The following is a 26,701-nucleotide window of genomic DNA, read 5'->3' as shown; positions in this document are numbered from 1 at the left end:
AATGAAAGAAATAATTAATTTAAAAAAATCACATTCGGTAAAAGAAGTTATTTCAAACTAAATGAAAATTCAAATTTAATTATGGAAATAATTTTAGAGTAAAAGTGTTCAAAATAATTTGTGGATCCTTGTTTAATAACCAGAAATACCATAAAGTATAACTTGGTGGCCCGCGGTCTTCATACGAAGTTTTAATTTGGTCAGCAATGTGTACTACTACTCAACCGTACACATTCCTCTACGGGATTTCTAACGAATCGGCACATGCCGGAATATAGTGATTATGCCCTAACGTATTTATGTTGTCGAGTTACGTTTGTGTTGCGCTCGTGGTGCCATCTGTCTTCCATTTTCTGAAGTAAAGTTGGAAATGCTTGAATTTTCATGTTATGTCAGTATCGTGTTGTATGTCTGCCTGCTCTCTGCGGAGAGACTTTTTCACAATGGGAGGCCGGCTTGCATTCGCAAGGCAGCAATGTCTGCAAAGTTGAAGACCCTTGATCCATGGCATAGAACGGCCTCTGTGGGGCATAAACAGAAATAGATGTGTTGTATAATACTTTCCAGTGTCTAAATTTTCAGATGATGAGAGCCATGGAAGATTATGGAAGAAATGTTAAGTGTTCGTACCTTGGTGAAAAAGTCATTTCAGAAGTTAAGATGGTTGCCATTACTTTTTTACTTTACTATACATCTGGGGTAGAGAACAATTTTCCAAGCCGTGCCAGAATCAAGATTATTTTCGATGTGCTTGCCACTGCACGAATTTTAACTGGCAGACCACACGTCCCGTTTTCACGGGACATGAGCATCCTATACGCTCTTGTGAAATATTGTTTGGTTGGTTTCTTATTTTCAGTTGACATTCAGTTGACAAATGTTCAGTTTGACATTCTTTAGCGTTCTGATTGTTTTTATTTTTGAGTCATAATTTCGATTATCGCTCTGTAAATAATATTGTGCATGTATGTATATCGGTGCGAGTTCATCTTACCTACATGATGTTGTGCATAGACACCCGAACCTGAAAACTGAGGGTGCTTTGGTTCCCCTTTCCAATAGCCTTTTTAAGAAGGGCTTGCCCTTTCCCCCACGAATTCATGGATCTACAATGTAATTGTATCACACAATGAATGTCCTCCATGCGGATGATCTAGAATCTTATGTACATGGGACTACCAGCCATTCTGCCCGAACATAAACGTATCGAATACAAAATCCATCACATAATCATTATTTTAAGAGTGCCTTCCCTACAAAATGTAGTTTTGGCAGCCTACATGTACAACACCATCACTCATAAGAGAAGGGTTGTTTAAAAATTTGAGAGGATTTTTCTTTGGTTGAAAAGAAATGAAATAGAATTTATTTAACTTTCGAAAAGCATTCGCGTGGCACTTGATATCACCATTAAGTGCCATTTGTGGTACACGTGCCGCGGGCTAGCAACCCTTTCTACAAGTTTATATTCAGTCCCCCTAGGGCAATATTCCTATTGCGCCTTCAGATTTTTGCACTTGAATCTGGATGAAAGTTACTTGTTCATAAGATTCAAGTACGAATGAAGCCTTTACTCAACAATAAAAACATGAAAGAAAAGTTTATGAATATTTTTGAAAAACAATACAGGAAAGAAAACAACAACAAGCAACTACCGACGGGATTCGAACGCATATGTGGTACTAACACGCAAATAAATTACGTATCTTCCGAATAATTCGATAGACACAAAAAAAAAAAACGAAACGAAACGAACATCATGCCTGCATTTCATCAAAGAGCGCGTGCCAGCTCCTTTGAGATTTTACACACACACACACACACACACACACACACACACACACACACACACACACACACACAGAAAATGCATTCCATTAGATGAACAGCAAAGAAGTGGAAGATGAATGCCTTTCTTTTTCGTGACCATAAATGATTTCGCACTATTACAGCTATAGAAGAAAAAAAGTACTGTGCACACAAAATAAAAAGCTTTTATGGTAACTATGTGTTTTTAAAACATTTACAAAAGGGAGGGGGAAAAAAACACCTCTCAAAGGAGTAAACTGTTGGTTGGTGTTTCATTTTTTTCAACAGCATGCGTTGAGAAAAAAAACTCGGTTAAAAAGTATAAGAACCATAAAGAATAATAAAACGTATATAACATGGTGGCATATTCCACTTTTCCAAGGCATAAATAATAGAGATAGACACGGTGAAGCATTTGAACGGTTCTGAACATTTCATATCTCGTTCAGGAAATATATTTCCTCAAATATTCACAGGGCATTAATACATGTAGTATCGAACCATGTCTTTTAGAGAAGAAATATAAGAAAGGAGCTATGTATAGGAAAAAATAGATTTCTGTGTATTTTTTTTAAAGGCATAAAAAAAGCCCTTTTCCCGTGATTTCACGTTCCTATGAGGAAAAGATACCCCCGTGTAGAAACTTTCCACCCATTGAATATTTTATATTCTTTAAGGGCTGGTACCTAATGCACTTTTTTTGGTACTAACATTTTTTTCCTAAAAAACGTGTTGCGAAAAAAAATTAGTATGGTATATATATCGTTTAATATCATCAGGAAAATATTTATAGGATGCTATTAGGAAAACTGAATGTAGTGTTTTATAAATAAATACATATTTATGTTATTGTTATAGCCAAATAAATATTATGGGTAGAGTCCTATTACTATTCGAGTAAATGTCTTTACGATTCACGGAAAATTCACCTCTGGACTGGAAAATTTCACCCATAGTGATTCATTTCCATACAATTTACGGCAAGGAAAATTAACTCTGGCAGAATTCATTTTATATAATTTTATTATAATTTTACCCCACGAAAAATTCCCCCAGGGGAAATTCACCTCTTTACTGGAAGAATACACAGACAACAATTCACTGCCATATACAATTTACAGCAAGGAAAACTCACTTAGCTGAGCTCAGCTGAATGACGAATATTTGCTGGTCCCACGGCACTGTTTTTTACGGCCGCTCTACCAGTCTTATCCAGGGACCCTGTGTTGTCCTAATTTGTATAATGTGCGTGAATGTTCGTGAACGCGTGTGTAAGATGTTGAGTGAGAGTGGAAAACTCACTTACAGGATTCGACGACGAAAAATTCACCGACAATAGTTCGACACGAATTAGCTAATGATTGAGCGATTAGGGCCGTATTCACCGACATGGTTTAAACCCGTAGTTACAATTTTTGGATAAGAGATCAACGTAGATTGGTTAAACCCCTGAATTTAACCAATCCGTGTCGATCTCTCATCAAAAAATTGTGACTATAGCTTAAACCATGACGGTGAATACCGCCCTAAGTGATAGACCAATGACAGAGTCAGTGACCCAGTGAGAAAGTGAGGGAGAGTGTGAATGAGAGAGTATATATATATATAGTGAGTGAGTGAATGGCACGGTAGAGTTAGTGAGTGCAAGGCCGCAACTAGATACTTTGTCAGCCGGCGCAAACCAGAATTTTGGCACCCCTTCGATATTGCAGTTAAAGAGTGAATTCGGCGCCTCTTCCGGTCCAGAGCTTCCTGCTTCCCCCCTTTAGTTACAGCCCTGGGTGAGTGGATGACAGTAGTGGTTAGTGAATGAGGAAATTACCACTGATTCGCTAGGTGCTAACACGATCTAGTGAGCTGGTGAATGAAAGAACGAGTGACCTAGTAACAAGTGAGAGAGTGACTGACAGAGTGAGCTATTTATAGACTCACTTATATATATATATATATATAATTGCTCATTCACCAACTAATTTTCTCAATCACTGACTCATTTGCTTACTCGTGTAGAAATCAAAGAATTTTGTAGAAACGCGGATTTTTTCCACTCCGATAAATTTTTATGAACACATCAACATTTTCTTGTGTCTTGCGGCACAAGAAGTTTACGTATTTGCAATACAGTCGAATCCCGTTTTAACGAGTACCGTTATAGTGAAAAAATCTCGTTTCAACGAAAATTTTTCTAACCCCCCCCCCCTCCCCCCGACAAGTTTACATAGGAAAAATATAAAAATCTGCAAGAATTCCTTTATAACGAAATTTCATTATTACGAAGTGATTTTTCCGGTCTCTTGGAGTTCGTTATAACGAGATTCGACTGTACTTTATTCAAATTTGTCAAATATACAACGTATATCTATAATTTTTTACGTAAATATGTGATTTGAATGCGTGAAGAGTCTCTATCGTCAAAAATTTTATCTAATTTTTTTTTTTTGCAGAAATATTTTTGCGTAATAGTTTTCTACAAAAAAATGTCCATTAGTGAGTATTTTTTCCTCATTTATTTAGATAAAAAATACTGTATACTGGGTGTCCTGTAAGTTATAATTCGGGTTTTATCTCATCAACCGCTCGCCGTAGAGGTATAAAAAAAAATGCCCAAAATGTGTTCAAAAATCACTTTGCACCAGTTTCGAGAGTGAAAACACCGTGTGTCATAAAATAATCTAAATTTTTATACGGTTCCCCTGTCCTCTAACTTCTAATTAGGAAGTTGTTGCCCAGTCTCTCCTGAGCCTAACAAAAAAAATCCCATGCTTCTGATTGCAATATCCATTGAGATACTTAAATTCAAAAGTTGAGAAAGAACAGCATAAATGAGGGAAAGAAGCGTCGTCCGTTAGCTTATGCTGTTCTTTCCCAAAATATTTTCGATTTTTGATTTCGAATATCCCAGTAAATGTTGCACTTGAAAATGTGGATTTTTCTTTTCTGTTTTTGTTGACCTCAGGAAAGGCAGGGCAATAACTTTATAACTAGAAGTTAGAGGACAGGGCGACCATATAAACATTTAAATTTTTTAGTTCATGACTCAAGGCATTTTTTCGCTCTCGAAACTAGCACAGAGTGACTACTGAATACATTTTGAGCATTCTTTTAAATTGGAACCTAAACTTCTACGAACTGCTGATGAGATAAAGGCCTAGTCAGGACTTGGAGCACACCCTTTTATAGTATTGTCAAATTATTTTGAAAATATGAAGAAAGTTGCCTATGGTGTTTTACAGATAAAAACAGTGCACGCCGCTTATTATTATTATATTGGGACTCGGGATATTTGATAAAAATAACCGATTGCTGTCTATATCCTAAAGAGTTGCGTTGTGGTTACTGTCACGGTTCCAGGTTCAAACCTGAAGAAAAATATCGATAAAAGTTATATTCCTTAACTCAGGCACATGGCTTCCTACCATCAAAATCTCCAAATACATGATTTCGTCAAACCTGATAATTAAAATTTTACAGCGCTGTCTGCAAGCATAAAAAACAAGACTTTTTCTTTTCATTTACCGTTTTAAGATTTTCAATTTTAATGCGGGAGTTTCTTTTCCAGAGATCCTGTAGGTTCTAATTAATTTCATATTATTTATTTATTTTCTTCGTCCGTCGTTGTATCGAGGATGTGAGATCTCGATACAACGATCTCCGTGGACCAAGAAAAATATCGTTGTAGAGGGATTTATCGTTACATCGAATACCGTTGTAGCGAGGTTTCACTGTAGTTGTGTGCTTTACTTCTGATTAGTGAATGCGTACATGTATAATAAGTGGTTCACTTAAGGTGCGTTTCAGATTATTTAAGCTACGAAAAAATAAAATAAATTTTATTTTTCTCAAAATTTTGGAAAACCTTTCGCCACCTGCCCTAGATCATTTACATGACTCCCCCTCCCGGTTGCCACGACCCACAGTAGTTTTGGAACCACTGCTGTAGAGAATGATGCTAATACATTTCACTTATAAAGTCAATGAAAATGCATGCAACGACCTCGGATATAAAGAAATATTTGTATGCGCTTTGTTGGAAAATTCTTATAATTGAAACTTTTCATATTGAGACATTGTCTGTGTGTTATTCTATTGATGTCTAATGTAGAAAAAAGATTTATAGTGGATGCCGCTTATTTCTGATTCGCATCGTGCCTTGGGTGTTCGTTATATCAGGGGTTCGACTATATTTATCAAGCATACTACCGAGAGTGAATTTTTTTCATAATTATGAATTCACCAATTACACAAAGGGTATTATGCCTGTTGTTATTAGACACCATTGAGTCGATTCCTAGTCTTTGTGACTATAGATCATGATAGCTGGTCTGTCATTCACAGCATGTCTCAGTTGCGCTAACTTCATTCCGATGCTTCGCAACAACTCCTCTATACATCTGGTGCTCGGTCTACCTCTTTCCCTTTCTCCATCCATTCTTCCAAGCATTGTCATTTTTTTCTAGAGGGCCTTCTGTACACATTATCTGGCCGAAGTAAGATAGTTTCTGTTTTGTGACTTTAGTTTCTAGAGAGCAGTCAGCTTTGACTTCTTCGATAATTGTTTATTAGTCCCTTTAGCTGTCCATGGAATTCTAAGCATCATTTTCCAGCATCAAAGTTCAAAGGAATCAATTATTTTTCTATCTGCTATCCGTAGTGTTCAGCTCTCACATCCATATATTATTACAGGAAAGAGCAATGCATTTACCGTTTAAATTTTTGTTTTCATTGAGATGTCTTTGTGTTTCGTTATTAAATTAAGCTTCCCCAATGGCTGTTTTGCCCAGAACTACTCGTCTTTTTATTTCTTCTGTGCATGTTCCCTCTTCTACAATTCTTGATCCTAGGAAATAAAATCTTTCCACAATCTCGAAACTGTCGCCATCTAGTTGAAAACTGTGAATATTTGCTGTAGTCATGGTCTCTTTTTTTTAATGAGCCTAATCACTGGTAAAACGATCATATTCACCTGGTACGCTTGCGTATTACGTATAATAGCCGGAAGAAGTGATAAATTTATCAAACCTACCGGGGCAATAGGCGATTTAATTGGTTATTATGCATAATAACCAATTCACGTCACGCACACCCATTAACCACAACATATTGGAAATTGTATATTTTGAAATAAAAGTCACTGTATATAGGCATCATTATAAGCTCCGCAGGTCCTACGAAATTATGTGTGAAAAACGTAGCGCCGCGACGGATGGGAAGTACGCTAGATAACATTAACAATAACATTTTTGATTGTTTCCTCTTAATATTTATTTGGTTACAAAAATTTCAGACTAGTTTGCGGTATATATTCCCCCAACAGGGAATAATCAGACTAATAGCATCTGGTTGCGTTTTCTGGTCACACATCACGTATTCCAGTTGTACATATATGATTGATAAATTCCACGGAGTTGTATATTTGCACTTATTCTGCAACCGTCATCTTGTTGACACTAATCAAATACACGTTATTTGCTGTGATGATTGGTTGAAAGATATTGATCAGAGTACGGCCGATCTGCTCGTTCGGCATCAGATTTCTGTTACGGGAAACAATAGTTGCGGTATCCTATTGAAACCTTTAATCAATGTTACTATATGCGTTGGAATATAACTAGAATTCAATTTAAATGAATGTATATATACAAAATAGTATAGTATATAGTGATACCACGGCTAACGATGACATTTCGTTCCGGAGTTAGGTTCGATAGCCGAAACGTGATGGAACGAAACGAAATGGGTTTCTACGGAAATTGTTTAATTTGTTCTGGAAACGGGGCCCAAAATTTACAGATAAGTGTTTTAAAACACCTAGCAGCGCTATTAAAAAAAAGGAAAAACAGACCGAGAAGGTTAAAGTGAACACCTTTCAAAACTGGACATATGAAAATTTATAAGAAAATGAGATACTGAGATCTTTTTATATGTTACACCATGATCACACACATTTGCTGAAGCTGGTGTTGACGCAACTCAGTCCAGTTCGTAGTTATCAAACATCAATTTGTGACTTGGTGGGGTCATTTCTGTGTCTGATGCATGCAGATGGAAAATTTGAGCTTCAAGAATGCACAGACTCTTCAGTTGGATGTTAAGAGTCTTGCACTGAAAGAACACGTGCTCTGAAAACAAAGTCCAGGCTCTTTTCAATGCATTTTCTATTAGCCGAATCTTTCATTTTACATCGAATGGCTGATAAACTTTAAGAAAGAGAAGTGACTGTACCTCTAGGAAAAGATTCCGAGGTGGGCACGAGTAAATCGGGCTCGAGTAATTCTGAACACGATTGGAGCTCAAAATCAGTTAATACTTTTTTATGTTACCACTTGCAGCCATATAAACGAAAATCTTTGTCAGTCGAATCCATAGTCGTTAGCCAAGGTAGAAAAATCACGAAAATCATCTTCGTCAGTCGAAAAATTCGTAAGCCGAAGCGTTCATTAGCCTGTGTATCACTGTAATGGGTGAAAAATTTCGCACACCTAAATAAATGCAGGCTTACAATGTAAACATAACCCATTTGGGACTGCAGTGCTAGGTGTGATAAAATTGGAAGATGACGAGAGTTAGCTGCTAGAAAAAATATGCAGTGCATTTTTTAAAAACCAAGATGCTGTGTAAGATCATCATGCAATACGAGTGATGTTATAAACGCATTACATCAAAATAACAAACGTTACGTGTTCGGACAGAGGGGAGTCCGTAATAATAAACGACACGAGTATGCTGACAGTATAGTTTGCTCTCTGAGCTTGCCCTTAAGTATACAACTAAAATGAAAATTTCACAAGTTCATATTTACAATATCTAACAAATTCTACAATAATTCGAAAAAAATTATGTAAAAGAAAAAGGGGGGGGGGGGAGATATTTGAATGTCACAGTAAATCAGTTATTTGTAAAATGATGAAGACTGTTACAGGAACGATAGAAAATAGCTCAAACCTAGTAAAATGGTCTTAACCCTATGACAACATCTCTCTCAGGAAACTTTAGGAGCACATATACCTCCTCACTTCTTGAGATCTGGAAAAAAAGATAAAGAACAGGAGTATATTGGTCCAATAGGAGTATTTGAATTCATTAATGAATTAATGAGTGTTTAAAAAGACAACCTAAAACCATAGGCGGTGATTGACTTGAAAGTCTGGGGGGGGGGACAAGGTCATTATTGCTGGGGGGCACGATGATGATGATGTCAGTTCGTATATACGTATATATACATTAGATCAGTCGACTCCACCTTTGATGCTGGGAGGGCAATGCCCCCCCCCTACGCCCCCCCCCCGTATCTCCGCCCATGCCTAAAACTGATAAATAAGGAAATATAGGGTAATAAAGAGGTAAATAGGATAATAAGTTTTCTATTACAAAAAGAAACGGAAGAAATAGGTTCCGATGAACTGTTTTAACAATCAGGAGCGACAAATAAAAATAATCAGGGTTTCGTCTTCTGATTATTATATTTCCCACGGAATTATAATTTTCTGAGTATTAATAATATTCAGTTCATGTTTCTCTCTTACAATTCAAAATATTTAAAATTCACACTCCTCTAATTAAAAAGAAGGAATTAAAGCTCATAAAATTGTATAACTTTTGTTCCTCGTTTGATCTCAACACTTTCCACCGTGGCATAATAATCAGGGATTAAGATACGCACGTGTTGATTGCTGAAGAGGGGAAAAAAAACCGAAAATAAAATTTAAAATTTGTTTCCGTTCATAGTATTTTTCTCCCTTCGAAAAAATATATTCGACCGACGCACGTTAATTAAAACTATACGCGGTAATAATTTCAGAAGAAACCCTTGTAATAAGACTTCCCAAATATGCTCGTTGTTGTCGAAGTATATTAAAAACATATTGGTACAAGCGCATATTTTTATTTTTCAGAAGATAAAAATTACCAACATTTTTGTTGGTTTCTTCCTAATGAAATTTTTATTTAATTCAAAAAACTTTTTCTTTATTCAAACACGGTAAAAAAAAAAAAAAATGTGTGAATTTTCTATTAGAAAACAAACAGAGAAAATAGTATAGTTTCCGATAACCTGTTTCACCAATCAGGAATGATAAATAACAGTTATAGATTACTTTTTTATCAAAAATCAATCTCCAAAAGAACCCTCATTCTTAAATACTGTATATCAATGTTCTTTATTTTAATAACTTCCACACAGGCTCGTTTTCAAGATCAGTAATTAAGATTTCATCTTCTGATAATCATTTCTCGTATCATCATCATCAACAACAACAACCATTTTCAATCCACTGCTGGATGAAGGTCTCCTCTAAATTTTTCCATTCTGCTCTGTCTGATGCTTAAGCCGCCATCCAGTTGACTACTGCCACTTTCCTGATCTCGTCAATCCATCTTGCATGGGGACGTCTTCTTCGGACGTTTAATACCACGGGGGCTACCAATCTAGAATACTTGTGGTCCATCTGTTGTCCTGTCTTCTTGCAATATGTCCAGCTCATTTCCATTTCGAACTTTTAATTCCTTCCATGATATCATACACCTTTGTGTGGTTCCTTATCCAAGTGATTTGTTTTTGTCTCTCCTTCTGATGCCTAGCATACATCTTTCCATGCTTCTTTGTGTTGTCTGTAGCCTTTGCATCGTCCAGCTTGTGAGTGTCCATGTTTCAGCTCCATAAGTCAGTGCTGGTAGCACACACTGGTTAAAAACTTTTCTTTTCAGGCATAATGGCATGTGACTCTTCAGAATTACAGTTTTTGCCAAAAGTGCTCCATCCAATCCTGATCCTTCTGTTTATTTCATTAATGATTCCGTTGTCCATGGGAATTTCTTGTCCCAGGTATACATAGCTTTCTACTTCTATCTCTGTGTTGTTGAGCAAGATTGTCCTCTTCAACTAAAAGGGGGTTGAACATAACTTTAGTCTTTTGCAGATTCATTTTCGAGCCCACCTGAATATTTGCCTTTGCCAATTCTTGTATCATTTGTTCTAGTTCGTCTGGATTACTGCTGATAACAACAATGTCGTCTGCAAAAAGCAGGTTGAGAAATGGTTGAGAAATCCTCCATTTATTTTAATTTCTTTTTTTATTCCAATCCAGTTTTCTGAATACTTCTTCTAAAACAGCGGTACAGAGTTTTGGTGAGATAGTATCACCCTGTCTGACTCCTTTTCCGAGGTCTCATCCCGATTAATGGGTCTCCTCGCATTAATCTTTGCTTTTCCTAAAAGTCTTTTCTGCCTCAACTACATCTGGAGCTTTAACAACAGCAGATGTGAAGACAGAGTCAACCGCTTTCTCAAAATCAGTGAAGACCATACACAATGGTAATTCGTATTCCTTGTGTCTCTCTATAAGTTCCATGATTGTTTGGATGTGATCCATTGTGCTGAACCTACTTCGAAAGCCTGCCAGTTCTTTTGGTTGAGCTTCGTCTAATTTGGATTCAAGCCTATATGTCAGCACTTTGGTGAAGATTTTATGAATTACTGATAGGAGACTGATTAATTGATAGTTCTTAATATCCTGTTTTTCACCATTTTTGTAAAGAAGAACCATCATTGCGTTATTCCAATCTCCAGGCACATCCTATTTTGCGAGACAATTTGTGAAGGCAGCTAGCTTTACTGGCAAATTCTTCTCCTGCTTCTTTAATAATGTCTATTGAAATCCCATCTTCACCTGGGCATTTCCCTTTTTTTCATTCGTCTTATAGCCTTGTAGACTTCCTCTTTCAGCACAGGTGCTACTTGTACAAATTCGGGTCCATTTTCTTTTCTTCCTGCTCCCCTTCCTCTGTTCCGATCCTGTTCTTCATGTTTGTATAGAGCAGCAGTTCTCAACCTTTTTTGACTCGCGGAGCCCTTTCTGGTACCTAATTTCTATGATGGAGCCCAAATGGTCTATTTTTTATTTATTCATCTCGAGCGACCGTGGAACCCTTAGGGAGTGCACCGGTTGAGAACCGCTGGTACAAAGTATTATAAAATTCCTCAACAATACTAATGATTTCATTTTCATCTTTTGTGATGGTTCCATCTTTCCTTTTTAGTGCAAAAATTTCCTTTCTCCCAACACACAGTTCTCGTTTTGCTGATTTTAAGCTTCTTCCAATGCTTTCTTTACAATATCACAATTAAACTTCTTGACATCTTCTGTAATCCACTTTCGTACTGTCTTGCAAAGTTCTGCATATTCCACTTTTGATTTATGGTCATTCTTCTTAATCTGAAATTCTCTCCGGTCTTTCATAAGTTTCTTTGTTTCTTCTATTATTTTCTTTACCGGTTTGATTTCTTTTTCTCCAGCGACTTCTTTTGCTTCTTCTTTTAGCGTAGTGGTTAAAGTTTTGTTCATCGTGGTGACATTTTGTTCATCCTCAGTGGTGTTATACAGCAAATCAAATCGGTTCTTCAGCTCTAACTGCAATTTATATTGATGTTCTTGAAACTTTACCATATCGATGATCGTTTTCTATTTTTGATAAGTTTCGCTCTTTCTATTCTAGTGCTAATCCTTATTCTGCATCTAACCAGTCGATGATCACTTCCTGTATTGAATTTGTTGAGAACACTGCAGTCTTGGATCATATGCTTCTTATTAGATAAGATGTAGTCGATCTCACTAGTTGTTCCAGTTGGGCTTCTCCAGGTCCACTTTCTTTGGGGTTTCTTGTTAAAAAATGAATTTATGATGCATAACTGTTCGCTCTCTGCAAATTCGACGAGTCGGTTTCCTCTGTCAGTTTGTACACCGTAACCATGACTTCCAACTGAGTTTTCACCCATTTCTTCTCTCTCCAATTGTGGCATTGAAGTCACCCATTACTATCTTGATATGATTGTTTCCTTTACTATGCAACTCGTCTAGTTCTTCATAAAAGTCTTCTACTTCATCCTCAGAATAGCTTGTTGGTGCATAGATTTGTATTATCTGTATCCGGTATCTGCTTGATATTTGCATAACCAGCTTTGCAACTCTATCAGATGTACTATCTAACTCAACTATGTGATCTTTCCACTTTTTATGAATGAGAAATCCTACTCCACTAGTTCTTCCATTATCTGTTCCCCTGTAGTAAAATACGTGTCCACTGGCGAGTTCGATTTTCTCCTTTCCTTTTCTTCTGATTTCACAGATGCCTAAGATGTCCCAATTTATTCTTTCCAGTTCTTCCAACTCCTGCAAACGATTTTCTGAAAAAGAGATCGTCCATTATACGTGGCCAAGGTCATCTTATGGCAGCCTAGTCCAACCCAGAGATTCTTAGCACCCTCTGTCTTCATGTCTTGCTGGTCGCTGCCGTAACCAGGGACACTCAGACTGCTGGGGACTGAGGGCCCTAGTTTATTGACAGAGTTCATATTTCTTTTTCAGAGGGTTTTTGGCCGTAATCCTCCACGCTGGCCAGTGCGGGTTGGAGGAAGCCCGTCCACGTCCGTTCACCACGTGTTAAACATGGCTACCATGGCTACTTAGAGGCTGCACTACGAGAAGGTGATGATTGGAATTTAAGCCTCTACTCCTAGTCGATTCCTTCAAGTCCTGATTGATATTTTTCTCTCTTATAATCCAAAATATTTAACACTAGAAGTGCCGGACGATATGTTATACCTATAAGGGCCTCTGGCAGTCATTTTGACTGCTGTTTGTTTTAAGTGCAATAAATTTAATCAATTTAATTTTTACAAAAAAAAAATAACAATCATTATCCCACGTGGTCAATTTCTTAGTTTTGAAGAAATTAAACTTTTCTTAAGCATACATGGTGTCTATAATTTGACTCTGCAACTTTAAATATTAGGTATATTGCTTCATTTTGATGATGCACATCTTCTTATATGTACAACACGGTATTTTTTATGTACACTAATAAATTGTTCGCGCATGCTATGGATGACTGGATAACATGTGTTATTATGCACCATAAATTTGCACTATCGGGGAAAAACTAGGACACCATTAAAATTTCATGCTACAAATTAAGTTATAAAGAGTACACACAATTGAAAAAAATATACATCCTTGTCTCTCTTTTTCATCAGTATTTTCAGATTCAGACCAGTCATTTACGGAGTAAGTGCGCTATATCCCCCATGGGACAGAGATTGGTCGTGTGTGGCTTTACAGTCACTTTTTGAACCACTACTTTATTTTTCGTATACATGAAGCAGGAAATCATAGTTTCCACTGTCAGAGTTTGCATCGTAAGTCTTCTCAGCCTGAGATTTATTGTCTGAAGTATCATTTAACACCGATAAAGTATCATTATTGTTCTAATACATCCACCTTCTAAGAGCCATTTGTAGACACTGTGAATGAACTTCTGTTTCCTAGAATGCTTTCAAAACAGGTAGTGGCATGAAGAGTTATGAAATGTCAAACTAAAACTAAGCTTGCCAGGTGAACGATCAGAAAGAAAAGGTTTTTCAACTTTGATAAAAGAGGCTATATAGCTAAATAAAATATAGTCTTTTGACTGTAGATACAAGAACTTATGCTGTATAAGCCGTGTCCCCGCGAATAGACTTTTTAGATTGCGCAGTAACATGATGCACAACAAATAACATTATTATTATTTTTTTATGGGTATGTCACTCTGAATATATGTTGTGTTGTGTGTGTCATCAGGGAATGACAGGGTATAAACCTGAAAGCAAAATTCCACATCAACGCCAGCCGTCGCGAAGAAGAAAACCTATACAATTTGCATATAGAAATCAAAATGACTGCTCTTGGCCGTTCTAGATAAAAGCATCGACGTCTCCCGAACAAAACCTATAATATCTTCCAATTTTCGTAACTTGAGACAAATACAGAGATAATGAAATGTCACCAAAAATTAAATATGTACGTTAAAGCGTTTTCAAAATCGAAAACAGTGAAAATGACTGCTCCGGCCATTCTAGTGTTAAAGCATAAAATTTATACTCTTCTATTAAGAAAAGAAGAAAAGAATTAAAGCTCACAAAATGGCATTTTTTCCCCCCTATTTTTATCTCGTCACTTTTCATATTCGAATAATAATCAGGGATTAAGAACGATATGCTGATAACAGAATAGGAAAAAAACAGAAAATAAAATTTAAAATTTATTTCCGTTTGGCATGTTTTTTTTTTCGTCCTCCCTTCACAAAAGATCGACCAACGTACGTTAATTAAAACTATACGTACTCGGCAAATATTTTCAGAAGAATTCCTTGTAATAAAACTTCCCAAATATGATCTTTGTTGTCAAGGTATAATGAAAACATTTTGTCTTGCTCCAAGATTCTATTTTTATTTTTCAATAAGAATAAAGATGGCTAAAATTATTTTGGTTTCTTTCTTATTAAATTTTCATTTTGTTAAAAAAAAACAAATTTTTCTTAAATTAGAAATTCCCGTCGTCTTTTTTTGTGGCATTTAATAAAATTCTTTTGCTTTAAAGGTTAATGCTGCACTTGACAATCAATACCAAATGTTGGAACATATTTTTATTTGAAATGTTGAAGAAACCGGCTAGATTCGCGATTCTTGTTTCTGTTTCTTTTAATATGATTATCTAGTTTATGTTTGAAGTGTGTACAGGGTTTGCACAAATGAATGGCAAGATTTTAAAAATTTATATTTTCAGACTTATAACACATAATATAATCTGTGATACATAAAAATAAAGAGAAAACACTCAAACTTTATTTTTTTCAATATCGCTCAATAGATGGTAGCACTTCCGTAGAACGCAATGACTAAAATTGACCGAACCATTCTTTCGATTTTTTTTTCAGTTGCAAATTTCTAAATGTAAGCTGTTTAGGAAACAACCCTTACATATTTCTAATGCACAAAACTTGTTCCTGTTATTATCACCATTTTTAATTTCAGCCACTGCGGTTTAGGAAGTGCTGCCATCTATTGAGCGATGATAAAAAACTTTGAATGTTTTTCTTTATTTCCATGTATCACGGATTATATTATGTTTAATAGTTTTGAAAGTATGAAATTTTTAAAATCCTGTCAGTCATATTTGCAAACCCCATGTTTTAAACTCATTTCCTTATAAATAATAATGAGCACCTTAGTCACACTGTAGTTGTTGCGTTTTATCTTGATGATCACTCATGTGGCGAAGATTAGTAAAAAATATCCTCCTGGATCTTTTCATTTTCTACACATACATACAATACACAACTTACACATACACACACGCCCAACTTGTCCTTTTCCTTCACATACCACCCCTAGTGTAGTAAGTCACCAGACAGTCTGATAGGCGACGGAAACGTTTAATTCTGGACTGGTCTGGTGACGCCGTAGTAAGATGCTCGTCTACCACTATAAAGGTTTTCGTGAGGTCCGCTGTTTCGATCCTGGGAGAAAGAACAAGTTATTTCCCGACGAACCTGAGGCCACCACCGATAGATGGCGCATTTCTGACCCAATTCTATTGGTAGGAAATTTCTGTATGGCAAGAGGTGGTTCAATCTTTAGAAGACAGCGGATCGGATCACATCATTGAGCGATCGGGAACAGCACTACAGGTCACTAAAGGGGATCTGTAAATGTTTCGCGGGTTGCTTAAGTGATCTGGAGTTGTCCCGCGGGTCACTTGAATGCTCTGTAAATGTGTGTGCTGCGGGTCACTTAAGTGGTCAGGGAATGTGCCGCAGATCACTCAAGTAATCTGTGAATATGCTAAGGATTACTCAAGTGATGTGGGAATGTGCCGCTAGCCATTTAAGTGATGTGGAACTGCAACGTGGTTCACTTAATTGATATCGGAATGTGTTAAGGGCTACTCGAGTGATCTGTAAATCCTCCACCACTTGATTAATTTTAAAAAATTTGGTTTGAGGTCGAAAGCCACAACACATGACTCCGAGGGACATATTTGGCCCGCGGGCAATGGGTTGAGCATGTATGCTGTATTTCGATATGATAGTAGTCTGTGTGCTGTGAAGTAATTGTAGTAGTAGTGTATATAAGGCCTATAAAAATAGTATGGGGGTTGTTTTTCGCTTTGTATAGAGCGAGAATCTGAAAGTTTTTTGGTATTTTTTTTAAGGATCATTTAAATGTCAAACGATTGTGAAAGAAAATGTTGAGGCAATGAAGAAATACAAAATTCGAAACATGGCGTGTCATCCGACTATTTGATTTTTGATAATGAGCGAACCGAATAATCCTTTGGCATTTGTGTCGGAATGGTTTGACGGTAAAACCATAGCTTCCCCTTGATAGCGTCTAGTTTCGAAGTGAACCCCACAATGACCTCCACAGAAATTCTAAAAATTGTCCTGGCATCGATAAGATTTCTTTCAAATGGTCCACCAAAAGAGAAGTGGAACTTTCAGTGTATGAGCATATTTCGCGTTAAGTGAACGTGCTCATTATCACGATATCACTCATATCACGAATCAAACTTCGACATAGGACTTGATGTAGAATCAGATGATTCGTTCCATATCAATTCACACATAATACACATAAAACTACAAGTTTTTCTAACGAATCGGCATATGCCGGAATATGTGTTCTGAGTGAATCTATATTGTTGATCATTTTTGTCGCAGCACGGTTATTTTCTGCACACGAGGGCTAATTAGAACGGATCTACAATTTATTGCCGATTCCGAACGGCAGGCTTGTTTTTTATACTCATCGAGAGGTTGGTGCGCTAACCCTCTCGATGGGGGACTCACTGCGGTAGCAATTTTTGCTGCGGTCAAGTCGCCGTTTTTTGTTGTACCCCTTGTCAGGAACGTTTTCTGACAAGGACGAATCGGGTATTATCTATATTGTCTGTACAATTGCGCTTGTTTTGTATTCATGCTGCCATCTGTCTCCCATTTTCTGAAATGAAGATGAAAATGCTTGAATTTTCATGCCATATCAGTACCGTGTTGTAGGTCTGCCTGCTCTCTGCGGAGAGACTTTTTAAATGGGAGACAGACTCGCGCATTTCTGCCTCGAAGCTGGAAAACCGCAGAAAACCAACTTCAGCCGACCACCACTGTGCCGTCAACGGAGTTCAAACCTAGATCCTCAGAACGAGAGTCCAGCACGATGTCCACACGACCGCACAGCAACTCTTCTCTGCACACCCCTCAAACAATTCTATGTCCCTCTGTAGGTATGGTCTCCAAAACCGTACAGCATACTCCAGTCCAGGATGAACTAAGTTCCAGAAAAGTGGATCGCTCTAGCAGAACGCGAAGAGACCTTCTTTAGAATGAAACCGAGCATTCTTTTCGATTTTTTGACCTCCGCTGAACAATATTCAGGACAGCCTAAGCCGCTCATCAATGAGCATTCCCAAATCGGTATGATCCTAGTTTGACCCGTAATGACTACACCATTAAAATCGTAAGTGGAACATGGGTTGTTCGACCCGAAATGAGTGACTAAGCACTCGTCAACGCTGAAAGTCATGCTTCAGACGTTAGTCTCATGCTGCAATGATATTGATTTGCGTCCAAAGCCTCTCCCTATTGCTTTGATTCCCGGTCCCCCCCCCCCTCCCATAAGCTTCATGTCATCTGCGATTTAGCTCACAGTCCCATCGACACCTTGATCGAGTTTATCGATAAAATGTGGGGAAAAAATGAGACCAAGGACACTTCCTTGAGGGACTTCACTTTTGATACATGTTTTTCCATAACCTATCAAAAAAAGCAGTTTGATTCGGAAAAAAAAAAGGTAAAAGTGTGGTTAAGAATTTCCCAATGGTCAATATTATTTAATTTAAAATACGCCGAACATCGTCATCATGCTCTTGTTCCAGCACCGAGGTTACAGAAGGAGACGGGAAAATATGCATCTTTCCTCCGCTTGTTGATATGAAAAGAGCCACACACAGATGTTAAAAATCAAGAGATATTTAGCTATTTTTTGTAAAAATATCAGCCTCTCATCATTCACACACAAGAAAAAAAAACAGAGAATGGTAAGACACAAACCACAGAACACAAAACTGCAAAATTCTCATCGATATTAAGATATCCAATCGAAAAAAAATTATATAAATATATATATATATATATATACAGGGTATCCTGTAAGTGCTAGCAGATATATATATATATATATATATAATGCTAGCACGGTCTTTTATCTCATCATAATTGCACTGTACCAGTTTTGAGACTAAAAATACAGTGCACAAAATAAAAAAAATTAAATTTTTACACGGTCCCTCTGTTCTCTAACTTCTAATCAGAAAATTGTTACCCTGTTTCTCCTGATGCCAACAAAAAAATTTCTAAGTGCAATATTGATAGATATATTCGAATTCGAAAAACGGAGGAAATTTGGGAAAGAACAGCATTAAATGCGGGTAAACGGTTTTTTCCGCATTCATCAATCATTGCACTTCACTGATAGTTAGAAAAATTGATGGCAAATAGCAGTACACTACATACACATAACAAGAATTATATAAAAACAAACTTCACGTTAGGTTCACAACACGCACAAGGAGATTTCGGCATGTACTAATTCGTTAGTAATTCCGTAGAGGGCACCAGTGTACGAGGTGTAGTAGTAGCATTGAGAAGAAAAATTATGTGATAAGTCCTCTTGTGTACATTCATATTATGTTGAAATATTTTTTTTCCATGTTCAATAAATTTAATTATAGTGGATTAATTTTTTCCGGGCAATATATTTGTTATGATTACAAAACCTGGTTTTTTTGCTTGTTTGTTAATAAGATACCATGAAATACTTCTCAATCTCGATTCATTTGTTGTCATTTGTAAATAAAACAAGACGCTTAAAAGAGCTCGAATAATTAGAAAATGGCGGTGAAACGTAAGCCATCTACTTAACACTTCTCTGTTTTATTCCCTAAAATGTGACAAACTTTCTAATGGAAACAAATCTGCGACCTCTCCATGCTTAATCAATATTAGTTTAAATAATACCTTTCGAAGTTAACAGACCTGTAGTAAGGTTGCTAAATATAATAATTATCGCTAAGTACGCGCGGAAGATGATTCTGAAGTGCAGAAGTGGATTAATTTTTAATGGGAGGGAAATTTTTCCCTTCGAACGTATCGGAAATAAAACCTCAAGCATCTAAATATAAGAGGATTTAGGTAAAAGTGAAGGGCGTGGAGTTTAAGTTTCCGTCCTTTTTGGGGGAAAAAACATCGAAATAAAATTTGTCGATGTATATTTAGCAATATGAGCAACGCGTGATCATGATCGAAGTTTCACTCTAAAACTCTTATAACACAAAATAATTGAACCAAAAGTTACTAAATTTGGAATAAATCCTGTTAGTGCACTTACCCTGGTGTGCAAAAGAACCTACGTAGGGAAAACGATTCTCAGTTAAGAATGTGGTTGCAAAAATCCCTCTCGTGTTGAAGATTAAATCCGTATTTAAGAAGCAGACTCTTTTTAAGAACCAGAAGGTGGTACCCCCCCCCCCCCTGGATTCGATTCCCGTCGGTTACCAGAGGACTTTTCTTTTCGCACTCGAATCGGCATAATATCCAGAAAATGCGTATTTCCCTGATGCAAAGTTTTCTGTATTCCCCTTTTTCTATAATTATTTCATGTGTTTCTTTGCATAATTAATGTACAGAAAAAAAACTATTTGCTGAAAGAAAAAAAAAAGAACAAGGATGAAGTAAAATACGAAAAAGGGTAACAAAAACCATCAGTTTGAGAAAGAATTAGAAAATTAAAAAATATAGTATATACAAGAGGGAAAAAAAACTAGGTATCAACTTTAATCCTCACAGAACTTTGTTCAAACAGAAAATGGTCGTACATTATTCATGAACACTTTTCACTTGTATTTCTTATTGCCTAGAGAGATTTTCTGCTTTCAGTGATTTGTTGTGAGTACAAACGAGCCGAGGATGTGCTGCTACTTTCAGTTTCTAGTTCTAATTCCATTGACTTGTTTGCTACACAGGAAAGTATTATGCGCCGAAATAAATTTGTGTGACTTATATCGTTGCTTCCTATAGCGCTGAACTTAATCCATGAATAATGCCGAGTCACACAAAGAAATCTAAGAAAAATAGCAACACAGATTCTGGAAGAGGAATTAAAAATAGATACCTATACAAAAGGGGGTAAAAAAATAATATGTCCAACATATTATTCTCCGTCTTTTCCTGGAAATCAAGGGGGAAAAGAATTTCTTTTCTTACTACTTCTCTTTCTCCGGAAGAATTATCTCATATTCCATCCGGATATGGAATGTCAAGGAGAACTTCGCAATCATCTGCGGCTGTTTCCTAGTCCCGGGACTTTCTTTTTCCTAGGGACCGAAAAAAAAAAAATTGGACTGCTCTTCTCGGTCGTCATTTCCGACGTTCCTGTGACATTTACCTTTCTATTTTTTTTACGGCTGTAACGGTTTCATATCGTTAGCATTCCTCTCGAATATCACGAGCAAACAAAATATACGGACGAGATTAAAAGACCAGAAAATGCGAAAATTGTTTTCCTTCTTTCCTCATCACAGCTCACTAACTTTTGCGATGTCGGAAATAGTCGAGATAAATTTCATATCTGACACATACGTGTTTGAGTGTGTTTTTTTTTAATCGTATTTCCTTTTTTGCGTTTCCATGTTGGATATTATGCGAGAAATCATCTTTATTAGGTAGTCGTGAGCCATTTGGTTCGTAATCAGTTTATCAAACTGCAGCTGTGTATAATGATTCGACGATTAAAAAAAAGTTCTCTCATAAATAATATCGATGTTGGAAAAAAAATATACAAACGGCAGCATTAAATGGTGAATTATTTCATTTTCTAAAAGTATAACTGTTTTTTTAAAGTATTAATCATTTTGTTTTTTGTTCCTTTTTTTTTTTCATATCCCCTTCAGACCAGACCATTCAGTCTTTGGAATTATCAAAATGTTTTTTTTTCTTTTTTTTGCATTTTTGATACTCAAAAAATGCATTAAAAACATTAATGTCAAATTTCAAATTTTCAATATATTTTTGCGAAGAAATAATTCACTTCGTTGAAATTTATTTAGCCAAGATGATGCAACGTATATTTATTTTCACGTATATTTTTTTCCAGAATTTTATCGCTAAATTTTTTGTAATGGATCGCATTTTTTCCGGAGGTACTTTCTCCCGATAACCATCTAAAAAAACCTTGGAAATTCGACTTTAAATGGTGCCCTCTGATGAAAGCTCCCAAAGTTCACATTCATCATATTTCTAACTCAAAACTTACACAATCCTTTAAGTCAGGGCTTAACTTCCTGAGATTGAAAGAAAAAATTCTGCAGTGGAAAAAAAGCAACCCTCACATTTGAGGCACCGGTGAAAGTGTCATGGCCAAATTTACGTTGAGCTCTTTAATGTTCATTTGCGTCTTGTGCGTTGGGGAAAACAATTATGAAAACAAAACAAAATAAAAATAAAAACTACCTAAACAAAACTATTTCAAAATAATCTTTGAATGAGATAATATTTCATGCGCAGATTCATTTATCCATGTAATTTCTAGGTAACACGCATCAAAATAGATCTATTCAATTACATCATGAAAGTCGAAGTCCCGAATCGGCTTTTGTATGGCTTCAATTGCCTTTTCAGACCCTGCATGCATAAATTTGTCGGTTGTTTTTTTTTTAACCTCAGGGGAGTTAAGCCCTTACTTGAAGGATTGTGTAAGTTTCTAGTTAGAATTGTGGTGAATATAAACTTTGGGGGCGTTCATCATAGGGCAGTACTCAAACTTTCAGGGGGTTTCTAAGAGGGCTTCCAGGAACAAATTCCTGGCGAGTCACAAATTCAGCAACGGCAGAGTGCAGCAGGTCCACATACGCAGTTTACAACGGTCAACTGATTGTGGATTAGGAGCGTAAGTTCTTGCATATCTTTCCGTCTCATTTGCATATTTCCACCGATATCACTCGTGACAGCGCCATCTATCGGCTGTTTTTCCCTGTCTTAAAAAATTGCCTTGACCTAGCGATGCTAACCCTGCAAACCGTTTTTTATTTCGGTTATTTTTCCGGTTTTTATCTACGTACTTTTTGCCCACCCTGTATATGAAGGGTAAGAAAAATAAAATATATAGCCGAAAACTAATTTAGAATGGCTGATTAGGCTTTGGATTGCATTATTATCGTCTTGTTTTGATTTCTAATAACATTGGTACTGCTCACACAATAATACGATTTAATTAGTGTTATATGAAAAAAATATGTGAGAGACGAGTACCGAATTATTTCGGGGTAGTTATTGCGTAGTATGCTTGTATTTTATTCTTTTCAAAACGGTAGAATATTCACGAGGATTAGAAAGAAAAATGTTTTCGAAACACTCATTATTTAGGAAAATTTATTAACAGATATTGAGGCCCTCATGAAAGGTAAAAATATTAAGGTTATAGATAATTTTTCTTCCAGTTTTTTTTTTAGTTTCCTTTAATTATATGATAATATGCTTTCAAGAGATTAATAACAATGAATGTTTTTTCTTCTGTATTCTAATCAAACATCGCTTGCATATTTTTTCCGATTTATTTCAGTTCGCATGATATCTTTCGCTGGTTTCTTTTAGGGAAAAAAAATGAAAAATAAGATTCGGAATTTTCGTTTAATTAGTTTCTCTTTATTTATTTTTATCCTGATTTCTTTTTATCCTTCGGATCAAAGAAAAGAAATTACATTGCCTCTCTGACCAAAATTAAGAAATTTTCAAACAGACCTAGAGATGGATTATGCATACGCCGAACCTTTGAAGTAGTTTTATAACTCTTCGAAGTAATAATTAATCGTGATACCTCTTATAATTAGAATCATGATTCAGGATATTTTTTAGTAGCAATTACGCGATTTAAATAATTAACTTTGGTTGGTTCTACTTAGTGTCATGTTTCACCTGAGTTTTTAAGTTCGAATGAATGCTGATAATTTTTTTATATAGTCCCCCTGATAAAGAATAAAATGATGACTTCTAATTATTTTATAAAAAAGCAATGTTTTTATAGTTAATTTACTTTTTTTCTCCCTTCTTACCATGATGAATATTCATTTCTATGGATGTAATGAATTATAAAAATGGAATGAATGAATTGAAATGTATTTTAAAAAATTGGTGAAATTGAAATTTATAGTCATACTCGTTTCTTTAAACTAATAAAAATGTCAAAAAACAATTTTTATTGGCTGCTATTTGCTGATATTTGTTTGAGGAAATGTTTCTCATGAGAAAGTCAAACATTTGATTTGCTTTTTTGCTATGAATATAATATATTATTATATTAATTAATTATTGAATGTAATTTTTTTCCGGAAATTTACAGTTCAATTAATCACAGATAAGTATTGCATTCTATTCCTATATCATCGTAACTTATACTGTAAATAAAGAGGAGTTGGTTTATCTAGACATGGAACAGCATTTGCAGAAGACTGATTCTGTGCATTGAAATTGAGGCATAGGATACACAACAAAAAAAAACATTTTGTAAAACATTATTAAAGTTTTTTTTCTAATTTTTTGTACATAATTTTCACTTCAAAAGCCAATAATGAAATCTGATGATAAAAATTTTATTAATGACTTCAAGAGTAAAAGCCCAATAGCAAGCATTATACATCAGAACTCGTACAATTCAATTACGTCTTTATAATGGTCTACAAAAATATACTTTTTGAAAGCTTTTTAGTTTTGATAAATATGTGATTTTTATATTAATTTCAGTGTCAACTCCAAAAATGTAAACCATTTTTTCCTATCACGTAAGGAGTTTTCACTAAACCACTCCATTTTGGGGGAAATAACTCAAATCCAAATGCAGTATTTTGGAATCTATTTTATCACCGCAAGAATACATGCTTCACTTGTATATCCTAGCTCTCTCATTATAATGATACACCCTAAAATGAATGAAGTATCTTTGACAATGATTTACTATTTTCATTCATAATGCACAGCTTCAATATGATTTGTATTTGGCTTATGCATTACCATTGAAATTAGACTTTCCACTATTTCTCAAAAAGTAGAGCCAATATGGCAAAACCAATGACGGTTTCGGAAGCGGCGCTTCAAAGCCAAAGTCACCCTAAAATTACTGAATTACCTTTGGCAATGATTTACTATGTTGCCGCTGTGGTGGTCGAGTGGTCATAGTGACGGACTCGCATCGTGGGGACCCGGGTTCGAGCCCCACCGTCGCCACAGTGGTGGTCGGCTGAAGTTGGTTTTCTGTGGTTCCCAACTTTGAGGCGCAAATGCGAGCCGATCTCCCCATTAAAAAATCTCGCCACAGAGAGCAACAGTCCTACAAACAGTACAAATATTCAGTCACTACACATCACTCACTTCACTTCTGAGATATAGACGGCAGCACTGAAAAATCATACACAACACTAGATACGCACTCAGACTATTAGGTACACACACTTACACTTCCGGCACAACTCACTAGGTAGTAAATTGCCTATGTCGATAGACCTGAGTTGTGCTCGGTTTCAAAAGAAAAAAAAAAAAACGATTTACTATGTTTATAACGCACAGTTCCATTGTGGTTTTTATGCTGCCTATGCATTAGTATTAAAAAATTGGATTTTCAATTTATTTCAAAAACTAGATGTTATGGAACTTTCTTTGGTATTTTTTCCAGTAATTAACACCCAGGAAAAACTATAAAAAACACTAATTATTTTTATCAAAGCTTTTTTATCGCAGACCTGTGTTATTAAACAATGATTCGACAAATTAATGTTTTTTTTCTCTCTCTTGCGGGTCTACACCAGACACACCTGAGAGGGTGGGTCTTGGTATCCAATGCAAGTGGGACACCCGGGCAGCGTGGATAATGCTTATTATTTTTATCCTCTGAAGATTTCACCCATAGTGTGTCGAAATGCATTCGAGAATTTCGTATTTTTACGGTGTATTTGTCTTTCCGTTGGTATTCTTTTGTGATTATACGGTATCAGGCAAAGATCATTCACTCGTTCATATTCATTGGAGACTTGTGTACTCCCATAATCTATCTTGGCTGGTAGTCATGGCCGAGTGACTTCCACAGAATAAGCGTAGGGTTTGCAGTTGTGATGCAAATGTCACCATATACACTATATTGCCAAAAGTCTGTGTCCTTTAAGAAGTCTATATAGACATTTTATCTCGAATTTCTTAAAAAATACTAGGCAAATCGTTTCGAAATTTCGGTCATATGAGCTTTATGTTTGTGCTCATAATTTCCAGTGAAAATTTAGTTACGAGTGCATTTAAAGTGGACCGACAAAATTCGAATTAGGAAATAAAGGTTTTTGATCAACCCTGTATTATAAAAACTGCAAATGTTTTGTAACTTTTACAAAATATTGTACTACGTGCTCTACTTTTGTCTATTTTACTGAGAATAGCACGTATTTTCCCGAAGGTATTAATGTTTTTCCTAAAAATTCTAATTTTCATTGCATTTTTTTTTGCTTATAAGATGCGGAGTTTTCAACCAATTCTTATACAATTGTTTTATTTTCCCACAATTTGGTTGTCAGATACGTAATACAACTTGTACAAAAATTCCAGTTGAACGTGGTGAAAATGTAGGAAGATATACGCAATACCGTGATCTGTAATTTTAGTTACTTGCTGAGAGTACCTGGATGATAAAGGGATTATAAATAAATTGGCATTTTTCGACTATTTTCTGTCATTTGATTATTTCTTTCAGTTTTTTTTTTGGCATCATATACACGTGTATTATGTCCAAGCATTTCTGTTATATAGCATCAGGCACATGTCTTTGCTCATTCGCATGAAGCTGCGGACCAATTTTTTGAAATAATCAAATAAAATAAATTAATAGAAATACTAATTTGTTGAAAATCCCTTATTATCCAGGTACTCAGCCAGTAACTTAAATTACAGCTCACGATATCTCGTACATCTTTCTGAATTTTCACGACATTCTGCA

The 26,701-nt window shown here is 35.9% G+C and overlaps 1 long non-coding RNA gene across 1 annotated transcript in view; it reads left to right on the top strand.

Moving 5' to 3' along the window:
• Positions 1-26,701, top strand: part of LOC149076116 (uncharacterized) — a 118,411-nt gene that overhangs the window by 41,793 nt on the left and 49,917 nt on the right. The window contains exon 2 of the long non-coding RNA XR_016194206.1: positions 4,254-4,296. This is a non-coding gene — a long non-coding RNA (uncharacterized LOC149076116). The remainder of the gene's footprint in view (positions 1-4,253; positions 4,297-26,701) is intronic.

Source organism: Pholcus phalangioides, unplaced genomic scaffold (assembly GCF_987345545.1).
Source record: "Pholcus phalangioides strain wild (caught in Gottingen) unplaced genomic scaffold, Ppha-v1.0 ptg000015l_1, whole genome shotgun sequence".
NCBI classification, from domain to species: domain Eukaryota; kingdom Metazoa; phylum Arthropoda; class Arachnida; order Araneae; family Pholcidae; genus Pholcus; species Pholcus phalangioides.
The sequence above is the reverse complement of the archived record's forward strand: the minus strand, read 5'-3'. Positions and strand labels throughout refer to the sequence as shown.